Source organism: Lithobates pipiens, unplaced genomic scaffold (assembly GCF_037356315.1).
Source record: "Lithobates pipiens isolate NorthernLeopardFrog02 unplaced genomic scaffold, aLitPip1_a1.2 Scaffold_22, whole genome shotgun sequence".
NCBI lineage: Eukaryota > Metazoa > Chordata > Amphibia > Anura > Ranidae > Lithobates > Lithobates pipiens.
Window position 1 is genome coordinate 5882330 of NW_027507784.1, and position 10558 is coordinate 5892887.

General features: G+C 45.6%; 1 pseudogene; it reads left to right on the top strand.

Annotated features, from left to right (window-relative positions):
* The first annotated feature begins 363 nt into the window (after nt 1–363).
* Nucleotides 364–1236, top strand: LOC143925268 (mediator of RNA polymerase II transcription subunit 19 pseudogene; annotated as a pseudogene).
* Nucleotides 1237–10558: the final 9322 nt, after the last annotated feature.

The following is a 10558-nucleotide window of genomic DNA, read 5'->3' on the forward strand; positions in this document are numbered from 1 at the left end:
AATAATAATAAAAATAATAATAATAATAATAATAATAATAATAATAATAATAATAATAAAACATTTATTATTATTATTATTGTTATTTATTATTATTCATTTGTTATGTTCCATTTGCTTAGATAAAGCATTCGGTATTTTGGATAATTTATGGCTTTGGGTAAATTCGTATTTGTTAGGTTGACTAACAGCCAAATTTGAAAGGAGATTCGAATACCTATAATTTAATAGTTAGTTATTTTTTTTTTTTTTTGTTACACAAATTTTTATTGAAAAGTAACAGAGCATTACAATCAAAATTAAATCGCACATTGACGTTTACATTTTAACATGTTATCATAAATGTAAGCAGGCATACAGAAGATGTTACTAAAATTCACAGGGTATGGATATCTACGACTTCTAAAGTTTTAATCAAGCTTGTTGCTCATCGTCCCCTCAGAACCGCCACCTTCCCTCCCCTCAGGTCCTCCGGGGGCCCCGCCGGTGGTTCCGGGCGGCTTCGGACCAGGGAAGCCTCTGTCAGTGTCCGGACCTCCCAACTCATCCGTCCCACCCCTACCTCCTCCACCCACCCTGTCCTCAGCTGTCCCCGGCGGGGAAGAGGTGGCCAGGAGGAGCTCCGGACCCTTCTATCTGATCAAAGAGCCGCCCGGACTGTCTGACCTCACAGGCAGCGTCAATCTTATATTGCATTACAATTTAGAACATGCGTTCAGTAAATTCTGCGGTAAAAAAGTCAAAGAAAAGCTCAGCAATTTCCTTTCAGATCTTCCAGGTATGATCGACACTCCCGGTGCTCAGGACAATAGCAGTCTAATTGAAAAGCCTCCAATTTGTGGAAACTCCTTCACACCTTTAAACTGGAGCACTACTGACTGGATTCAGACTTCACGCTGGCCCGCTTCCAGAGCAATGTCGACTAATGCACATACAACCGCCAAAAAAGAAAAACAAAAAACACAAACAGAGCAGAACACAAGAGCCAGCTCCCCCAGAAACACCATCAGACTCTGATCACAGAAAAAAGAAGAAGAAACAGAGGGAAGACGACCCAGAAAGAAGGCGAAAGAAGAAAGACAAAAAGAAAAAGAAGAGCCGACACAGTCCTGAGCACCCAAGTGCAGGAAGCTCACAAAGTGGATTGCGCTGAGCGTTCACCTTTATTTGTACATATTGTCTACCGTCACTTTTGTAGCGTTTAGTTCTTTTTAATAAAGCTCCTTCCTTTCCCAACTTAAAAAAAAAAAAAAAAGTTTTAATCAAAATGTAAAGTTGTACTTATCAGTTAAGGCAAAAAGAGAGTCAAAGCAGACATGAAGATAAAATAAGAATGTTCTTGTGAAGAAAGGGGGAAGGAGGGGAGAGAAAAATTTTAGTTAGATATAATAGCAGGAGGGAAGAGTAGGCAATGAGGTTGGATGAACAGCGGGCCTGCGCTGTTTGAACATTTTAAGTAAGACAACATAAATCACTGACAGAGATTCGACAACAAATAATACTATATGGACGATTTGTATTCCTGAGTATCTTTGAATGCTAGCCATTTTGACCAGGTTGAGGTAAAGTGTAATGCCGCGTACACACGAGCGGACTTTTCAACATCCAAAGTCCGAAGGACTGAGTCCGTCAGACTATCCGATCGTGTGTGGGCTGCAACGGACTTTTGACTCGCCAAAGTCCGAAGGACTTTAGAATATGGAACATGCTTCAAATTTTCCCGAAGGAACTCCGCCGAACCCGGTCCCTTCGAAAACTCCGCTCGTGTGTATGCTACTCCGACGGACTAAAACCGACGCTAGGGCAGCTATTGGCTACTGGCTATGAACTTCCTTATTCGAGTCGGGTCGTACGTCATCACGTTCGAATCCGTCTGAGTTTAGTGTGGTTGTGTGTGGCCAAGTCCGTTCGGCCGAAAAGTCTGTCAGAACTCCGTCGGAATTCCAGCAGAACTCCGACGGAACTCCTTTGGAAGTCTGTCGGACATAAGTCCGCTCGTGTGTACGGGGCTTAACATTCTTTCTTGTGAAATACTAATAGGCTCTTCAATGGTTTCAATAGAGTTGATCCTTGATTGATCCTGATTGTCTCTGAGAGGCGTTAGGGAACTGATCCAAGGGGTGGGGTCACTTTTCTTATATGTGTCATAAAATATTGCTAACGTGGGACCAATAAGAGGATGAGACTTGATCTCTTTTGAGTGGTATTTGGGGTTTATCCATGGAAGATGGTTGATTGGGTAGGGAAATTGGGCTTGTTCTAGTGATACCCAGTCCTTGATAGGTTGGTGTAAATTCCAGTCAACTATTCGTGTGAGTATAGTTGCTTGGTGGTATTTTTTCAGGTCCGGGAGAGCTATTCCACCTTTATTTTTTGGGAGAATTAGTCTTGTGTATTTGATTCTAGGAGGTTTACTCCTCCATATAAAGGCGGTACACGCTTTGCGGAAGGCGGCAAAGAAGGAAGATGGCAATCTGATGGGGATCGTTTGCATAGCGTAAAGGAATCTGGGTAGAATAGTCATTTTTATCAATGAAGCCCTACCAAACCACGAAATATTGAGAGAGTTCCATCTTTTAAGGTCTTCCTGTGAGTCTTTTAATAAGGGTAGAAAATTAATATTGAAGAGGTCATTTAGGTTTGAGGGTATTTCTATCCCCAGGTAGGTAATTTGTTTAGGAGCCCACGTGAATGGGAAGTTTTGCTTACATAGTTCAACATCTTTGGAGGGTAAGGATATGTTTAGTGCTACCGATTTGGAGTGGTTAATTTTTAAATTGGATATTAATTGGAACGTTTCAAGTTCTTGAATTATATTAGGCAGTGAGACAAGGGGTTGCGATAGAAAGAGTAGCATGTCATCTGCGAAAGCAGCAATTTTATAGGAATGATCTTTTATTTCAATGCCTTTTATATCTGGATTGGACCTGATTTTATTAAGAAGCGGTTCCAAGGTAAGGACAAATAGTAGCGGGGACAAGGGACAGTCCTGTCGCGTCCCAGTTTTAAGGGTGAAGGCATTCGACAGGTGGCCATTGGTGCGTACGTGAGCAGTTGGATTTGAGTATAGTGCGGCGATGTAGGCTCTCATCCGAGGTAGTATGCCGATATTTTTAAGGACTGCATCGATGAAGTCCCAGGCCACTCTGTCGAATGCCTTCTCTGCATCGAGAGAAAGGAAGAATCCCTGTTTCTTTTTGGAAGTTAGCCAATTGTTTATGTTCAGGGCCTTAATGGTATTGTCCCGGCCCTCTCTGCCTGGGATGAATCCCACTTGGTCAAGGGAAATTAGAGATGGAAGTAGGGGTAATAATCTGTTGGCAAGGATTTTGGCGTAAATTTTAATGTCTACGTTTATTAAAGAGATTGGGCGATAGTTCGTGACAAGGGTTGGGTCTTTTCCTTCTTTGGGAATTACTGCTATTTGCGCTTCCAGGACCTGTTTGGGGGGATTTCGTTCGGAATGGAGTGATTGGAAAGTTTTCAAGAATTTGGGTTTAAGAATGTCAAGAAAAGTTTTATAATATTGTAATGGGAGACCATCTGGACCTGGGGCTTTGCCTATTTTCATATCCTTTAAGGCCCTGTCAAATTCTTCTCCATTAATGGGAGATTCGAGTTCCTGGGCGATATTATGTGCTATTTTTGGGGGGCTATGTTTGTCCAGGTATTCTTGAATGATTTTAGTTCTAGTCTCTGAGTTAGGGGGAAACTTGGGATTGGAAGGGATATTATATAGTGATTGGTAGTACTGCTCAAACTGGGTGGCTATCTCCTCGTTCGAGGAATATGATGCTCCTTTGTTATCTTTTATTTGATGTATGGTGGAAGCGGCTTTCTTACTCTGAACTGCTCTTGCAAGAAGTCTTCCACTTTTATTACCTTGTTCGTAGTATATTTTATGTCGTAGTATATATTGTCTTTTAGCTTTTAGATTCAATTCATCGGTAAGTGAATCTCTAGCTTTAGTCAATTCCTCAAACGTGGAGACAGCCACATTTTTTTTATGTTGAAGTTCGAGTTTGTGTATATGATCTATTAGGGATTTGATTCTAGCTTGTTTTTCCTGTTTGAGTAGAGTCAGCTCCTTATAAATTCGCCTCTGATGACACTTTTGTGGGCTTCCCATTGAATGATGCTGGAGGTATCATCAGTGTCATTACGAGTAAAATAATCGATGAGTATGTCTCTAAAGAGGAGAATATCTATAGGGTCTTTCAGTACAGTGGTGTTCATTCTCCAAGTTTTAGTTGTAGTAATTTTTTCCGGGAAAGTCAAAGTTAGTGCAATTGGGTGATGGTCAGATAAAGTCATTGGCTCTATAGTTGTGTTCGTCAGGAGTGGTAGGTCTGATTGCGTGATGTAAAAGTAGTCGATTCTGGAATATTTTTGATGGATTGTTGAGAAGTAAGTATAATCTCTGGATTGAGGGTTGAGAGTTCTCCACGTGTCGTGTAACGTTAGCGACTGCAGCTGTAATTTTATTTGTTTCAGAGCCCTGAAAGGAATGCTCGAAGAGCCATTCGAGGTGTCGGCAATAGGGTTAAGGGGAACGTTGAAGTCGCCTCCTAGTATTAGAATGCCAGAAGCGAAATTTGTTAAAAGGTCCTTAATCTTACGAAAAAAAGCTACCTGTTTCGTGTTGGGGGCGTAAATGTTGGCAATCGTGACCGGGTGGGATGACACTACTCCCTTAAGGAAGATGAATCTTCCCCCCGGGTCAACCATTTTGTCTTGTATCTGCAGTGGAGTGTGTTTCGAGATGAGGATGGAAACCCCTTTCGTCTTCCCCTCAGGGTTGGTGGAGTGGAAAACGGTGGGGAATCGTCCATCCGAGAATTTAGGAACATTGTTAGATTTGAAGTGAGTCTCTTGAATACATACTATGTTGGCTTTGTGTTTATGAAATTCAGAAAGGAATTTGGTTCTTTTAGTTGAGATATTGAGCCCTTTAGCATTAATAGATAGTAGTTTAAGAGAAAGGGTTGAGGAGTGCGGTCCCTGAGACGGCATCACTGTAAGGCCGCGTACACACGCGGGGACTGTTCGCTCAACTTTGTTCGTCAAACAGTTTCAGCGGACAGTCCGCTCAAAATTAGCATGGACGGACTTGCCCACACACGACGAACGAACAGTCCGCTGAAACCGTGCACGATGACGTGAACGGCACGTACGACGGGACTAGAAAACGACGTCCTATACACTGCAATGCAACCTTCGGCGTGTAAATTCTTTCTGAGCATGCGCGAGACTTAGTTTGACGAACAAGCCTACACACGGGCGGACTGTCCGCTCAAACCAAGTTTCAGCGGACAGTTTTACGGAATTTCCGAAAAACTTTGTTCGTCAGACTGTCCGCTGAAACTGTCCGCTGAAACTGTCCGCTGAAGCCCACACACGAGCGGACTGTCCGCCGAAACACTGTTCAGCGGACAAAGTTGAGCGAACAGTCCCCGCGTGTGTACGCGGCCTAAGTGTCTAGTATTGTTGGAAAAGAAAAAAAAAAAAGAGGGGGGGGGGGTAAAGGGAGTACCTAAAACAGGTAGGTAGAACACACACCGGAGGAAGGATTAGACCAGCTAAGCCAACCTATATGTATATGCCGGTAGGGTCAAGAAGCGATATGGGGGATCACTCCTTGTGTGGGTTCGATGGCCAAAAGGAGGACGAACAAGTGTCAGATGTTGTTTCACAAAGTAAGGTGTTAGATATAAGGTATGTGGTTCCGGCGCCCAGGGAGCTCAAGTGGGCATGGTAAATTAAAACAAGACAGGGTTGTAATGCAAGGAAGTAGAAGGGGGGATAGCGTAGGAGTATCCCGTCTTATGGGCAAAAACAGCCAAGCCTATGTTGTAGTAAGGTGAAGAGTGAGTCAGTGACCACACGTGAACCGTGGGTATGCATTTCTCTCAGTTATGACCACCGAGACAAAATCAGTGAGATCATTTTGTAGATGTTATGAATTAATGCGTCAGAAAGATGAAACCCTTTCACCCTTGGGAGGGGTTGACTAATTAGGTGTGTCACTTGGTAATAATGTGCGATAGAACAATCCTCTGAGGAACAATCTTAATAACAATACATTTAACCTTATATAGAGAAGAGAAAGGGCGCACCGAGAATCCCGCCAGGCTTCAATAAGTTTGGCGCTAAAAATGAACAACAAATAGTTGTCGCAGTCAATTTGGAGACAAGTGCTTGTCCCTGGTAACAAAAGGGTTGTGTCTATATATCGAGTAGGATACTTAGGATGTGACTTTCTTGGACCCAAAGAGGGTGTGCGCTAGCGGGGTTCTCCGTACGCCCAGGTAACATGAGTTTTAGAGAATAAGAAGGGGGGTTAGGCCCCTTGCAGAAACCTCTTACTGGTAACAAACGAAGGCTGTGATCGAGCATAGACTTAAACTTTGTGTATAATGGAAGAGAAGGAGGAAAAATAAAAAACAAAATTCTCCTCAAAAACAGTAATGGAAGGGGAGTTAAACCAGGTTTTGAGAAACCTTTTAACAGAGCTGGTATGAGGATAATCCAGTCTCTAGGGTTTATAAGAGAGATAAACCTTAAGTGATTAGAACCGTGAGTCTCTTGTATGCTGGCATAGGGAAAAAAAGAAAAGAAAACTAGATAACTTCCACGTAACAGTCAGTGACCAACCTGGCTTAAAAAACAAACTCAGAATTAAACTGTTCCCCTCATGTATGCAATTAATAGCACAGACAAAGGTGAGTAGGGGGTTAGTGTTCGCCATCTATTTATGAGTCCACCTGTAAAAAGAATTTTATTGCGAGATACTCAGTTCAGTCTTTTCCCCAGAAAAAAAAAACATGTTTGGAGTGGGCGACTGTATAACAACGTAAATGCAGGCCCAAACGCTGACTAGGTTCCCTTGAAACGAGATAGCATGTGTTTTACCTAAAAACCGGGAAACCCTAAATAAGAGCTCAAAAGAACCCCCTGAGGGGGCTTACCTTTTGGGGCAAACCTGTTTTACACAGTTGTGGATAGGGGTACTGAAGGTTTTCTGGGTAGAGTCTCAAGCTGTCAACAGGGTGTAATCTGGCGGGGTTAGAACATTAGATGAGATGATGGCGGGTCGATTAGAACAACGGAGAGCTAGTGAGGAAGAGGATCAAGAAGGGTCTTGGGGCTTCTTTAAGATAAGTGTTTCAAGTGGTTTCATCATGAAGGAGGCGATGGACTTCGGTCTAGGTGTCCATTAGATCTGGACTGTCGACTCGGTCTCTTCTTCTATTGAAACAAATCACCCTGTGACTAAATATTGTTCAACACTGAAAATAAATAAACAGAGAACGAGAATCAAGTGAATTGTTTCAAGTTCTTTCAGACAATGTCCACTTCCTAAAAAAAAAATTGTTACAATCACCACTGTGAAACTTCCTGAGAACATAATATAATGTAACCCAGTGAAATCATAGTCCATACGTTGAATCTTCAGATGACAATCCAAATAATGAAATAGTGAAAAAAACTGTGAAAAAAACGTTAACCAGTGTCTCTTGAATAAAAAACAGATTACATCTACACTCCTCCACCACACCGCTCTAGATGTGACTCCTCTCCCCTTATGTGGTTCCACTCAGCCGCTGTATATGCCTCACACTTTCGTGTTTGGCTGGATAAGCTTTTCCCTTTTACAGGGTTTAAATGGGATATCCAAATTTCCAGTTTGGAATACAGGGCTGGTGCCACGGCTGTTCTCATAGACGCCACGGCTGTTCTCATAGATGCTCTCATGTAGGGATGAGCTTCGTGTTCGAGTCGAACATACGTTCGCCTCGAACATCGGATGTTCGCCCGTTTGGCGAATTCCGAACGTTATGGGCCGTTCGCGCCAAATTCGTGTGGCGCTCACGGCCCACAATGCACTGCGCCATCGCAGTGCATTGCTGGCTCATGATTGGCCAAGCATGCACTGTGACACCGCATGCTTGGCCAATCACAGCGCCGGCAGCGAGGAGAGCCATGATTGGCCACAGGCAGGATGCCTGTGGCCAATCGTAGCTCAGGCTGTGTAGTACACGCCACACACTATATAAGGCTGCCAGCGCGGCGGCCTTGTGTAGTGTGTTGGAGTCTGTAGCAGTTAGTGGGTGTTCTGTGTACCTTCAACACAGTATACACTGATCATTATCGGCCTATTTTTCGTTCTTGCTCTTCTGTAGTGGTTGTTGTCTGCGTGCCCTGACCGCAGTATACACCGCTATATTCACCTATATAGCTAACTATCTTGCTCGTTTTAAATAGAGCTTGCAGTCAGCGTTGGGAGATTGTGCGTGCTGTCTGCGTGCTCTGAACCCAGTATACACCGATATATCCACCTATATAGCTAACTATCTTGCTCGTTTTAAATAGAGCTTGCAGTCAGCGTTAGGAGATTGTGCATGCTGTCTGCGTGCTCTGAACCCAGTATACACCGCTATATCCACATATATAGCTAGCTATCTTGCTCGTTTTAAATAGAGCTTGCAGTCAGCGTTAGGAGATTGTGCGTGCTGTCTGCGTGCGCTGAACCCAGTATACACCGCTATATCCACCTACATAGCTCTTCTCTATTTGAGCCATCTGCCATCTGCAGGAGTTAGTGGAAGTTGTGTGTGCCTCCAGCACAATATACACTACCCAATTGCTGGTTTTCCCAACTCCCTTCAGGCCATTACCATGTCTGGAAGGCCAGCAAGGAGAGGTAGACAGGCGTGAGCCGATAAAAGAGGGCAAGCAAGCTCTGTGTCTAGAGACAACAGTGCTGGTCGTGGACGCGGTGCATCATCATCATCAGCACGTGGCCACGGGACAGTCATGTTCCACAAGCTGCAACATACTGCCAGGTTTGCTCCAGCGATGAAGAGAGAGGGGATGATGAGGGCACTGATTCCACGTGGGTGCCTGGTAGGAGAGAGGAGGAGGAGGAGGCACATGTCCAACGAGGCAGGATGCCCTCCGGGGGCCAGCTTAGGGGCAGCACACCGACTGAATTACACCGCAGAGCTTCGCCTGTGCAGGGCGCTGCCTCTGCGCGTTATTCTAAAAGTTCTTTGGTGTGGGCCTTTTTTGAGACGAGTGCATCAGATCGCACCGCTGCTATTTGCAACATATGTCTCAAGCGTATCTCGCGTGGCCAAAACATCAGCCGCTTGGGCACCACATGCTTGACCAGACATATGTTGACCTGCCATGCAGCTCGTTGGCAAACGTACCTCAAAGACCCACACCAAAGAACAAAGCGGACCTCTCCTTGCTCCTCATCAGCTGGGATCTCCAACCCCACTAGACCTTCAGTCCTCTCTGAAACCTGCTCTGAGAGGAATGAAGGTGTAGAATTAGGCGTGTCACAGCCAAGTGCTTCCGGGCACTCTGCTAGCAGTACACCCACGTCCGATTATAGCAGGCAAATGTCCCTGCCCCAGCTGCTGGACTGGCAAAAGAAGTTCACTCCCAGCCATCCACATGCCCAGCGGTTGAATGCTAGCTTGGCTAAATTGCTAGCACTTCAACTGCTGCCTTTTCAGTTGGTAGTTTTGGCCCCCTTCCATGACTTTGTACAATGTGCGGTTCCTCAGTGGCAGGTCCCCAAACGCCACTTTTTCTCACGGAAGGCGATTCCGGCTCTCTACCAGCATGTGGAAGGCAATGTCCTTGCCTCGCTGGACAGGGCGGTCAGTGGTAAGGTGCATATTACGGCTGACTCATGGTCCAGCAGGCATGGACAGGGACGTTACCTGTCTTTCACGGCCCATTGGGTCACTCTTCTGGCAGCTGGGAAGGATGCAGGACAAGGTGCAGTAGTGTTGGAGGTTGTTCCGCCACCATGCCTCCAAAATGCTTCTATTGGTTGTGACACACCTCTCTCCTCCACCCCCTCCTCTTCTTCTTCCTCCATGGCCACTTCCAGTGCTCTGTCCTCAGAACCAGCGGTGCTCCGTAGGCGTTCCAGGGGCTACGCAAGTACGCAGGCAAAACGATGCCATGCCGTGCTTGCGCTGGTTTGTTTGGGGGACAGGAGCCACACTGGGGCGGATGTTTTGTCAGCTCTGCAGGGGCAGGCCGAGAGGTGGTTGACGCCACGCCAGCTTAAGCCAGGAATGGTGGTTTGCGACAATGGCACCAACCTCCTCTCCGCCCTCCGACAGGGACAACTGACCCATGTGCCCTGTGTGGCTCACGTCCTTAACCTGGTGGTGCAGCGGTTCTTGGGCATGGCACCCGGGCTTACAGGATGTCCTGAAGCAGGCCAGGAAAGTCTGTGTGCATTTCCGCCGATCATTTAATGCCTGTGCTCGGCTGGCTGAGCTCCAAAAGGAGTTGAACCTGCCCAAGAACCGCCTTATATGTGACATGCCCACCAGGTGGAACTCAACGTTGGCCATGCTGCAGCGGCTGCACATGCAGCAGAGGGCCATGAGTACCTGTGCGACTACGGCACCAGGACAGGGTCAGGGGAGCTTGTTTTTTTCTCACCACGCCAATGGGGCATGATCAGGGATGCATGCACTGTCCTGTCATCGTTTGAGGAGGCCACAAAGATGGTGAGCAGTGACAG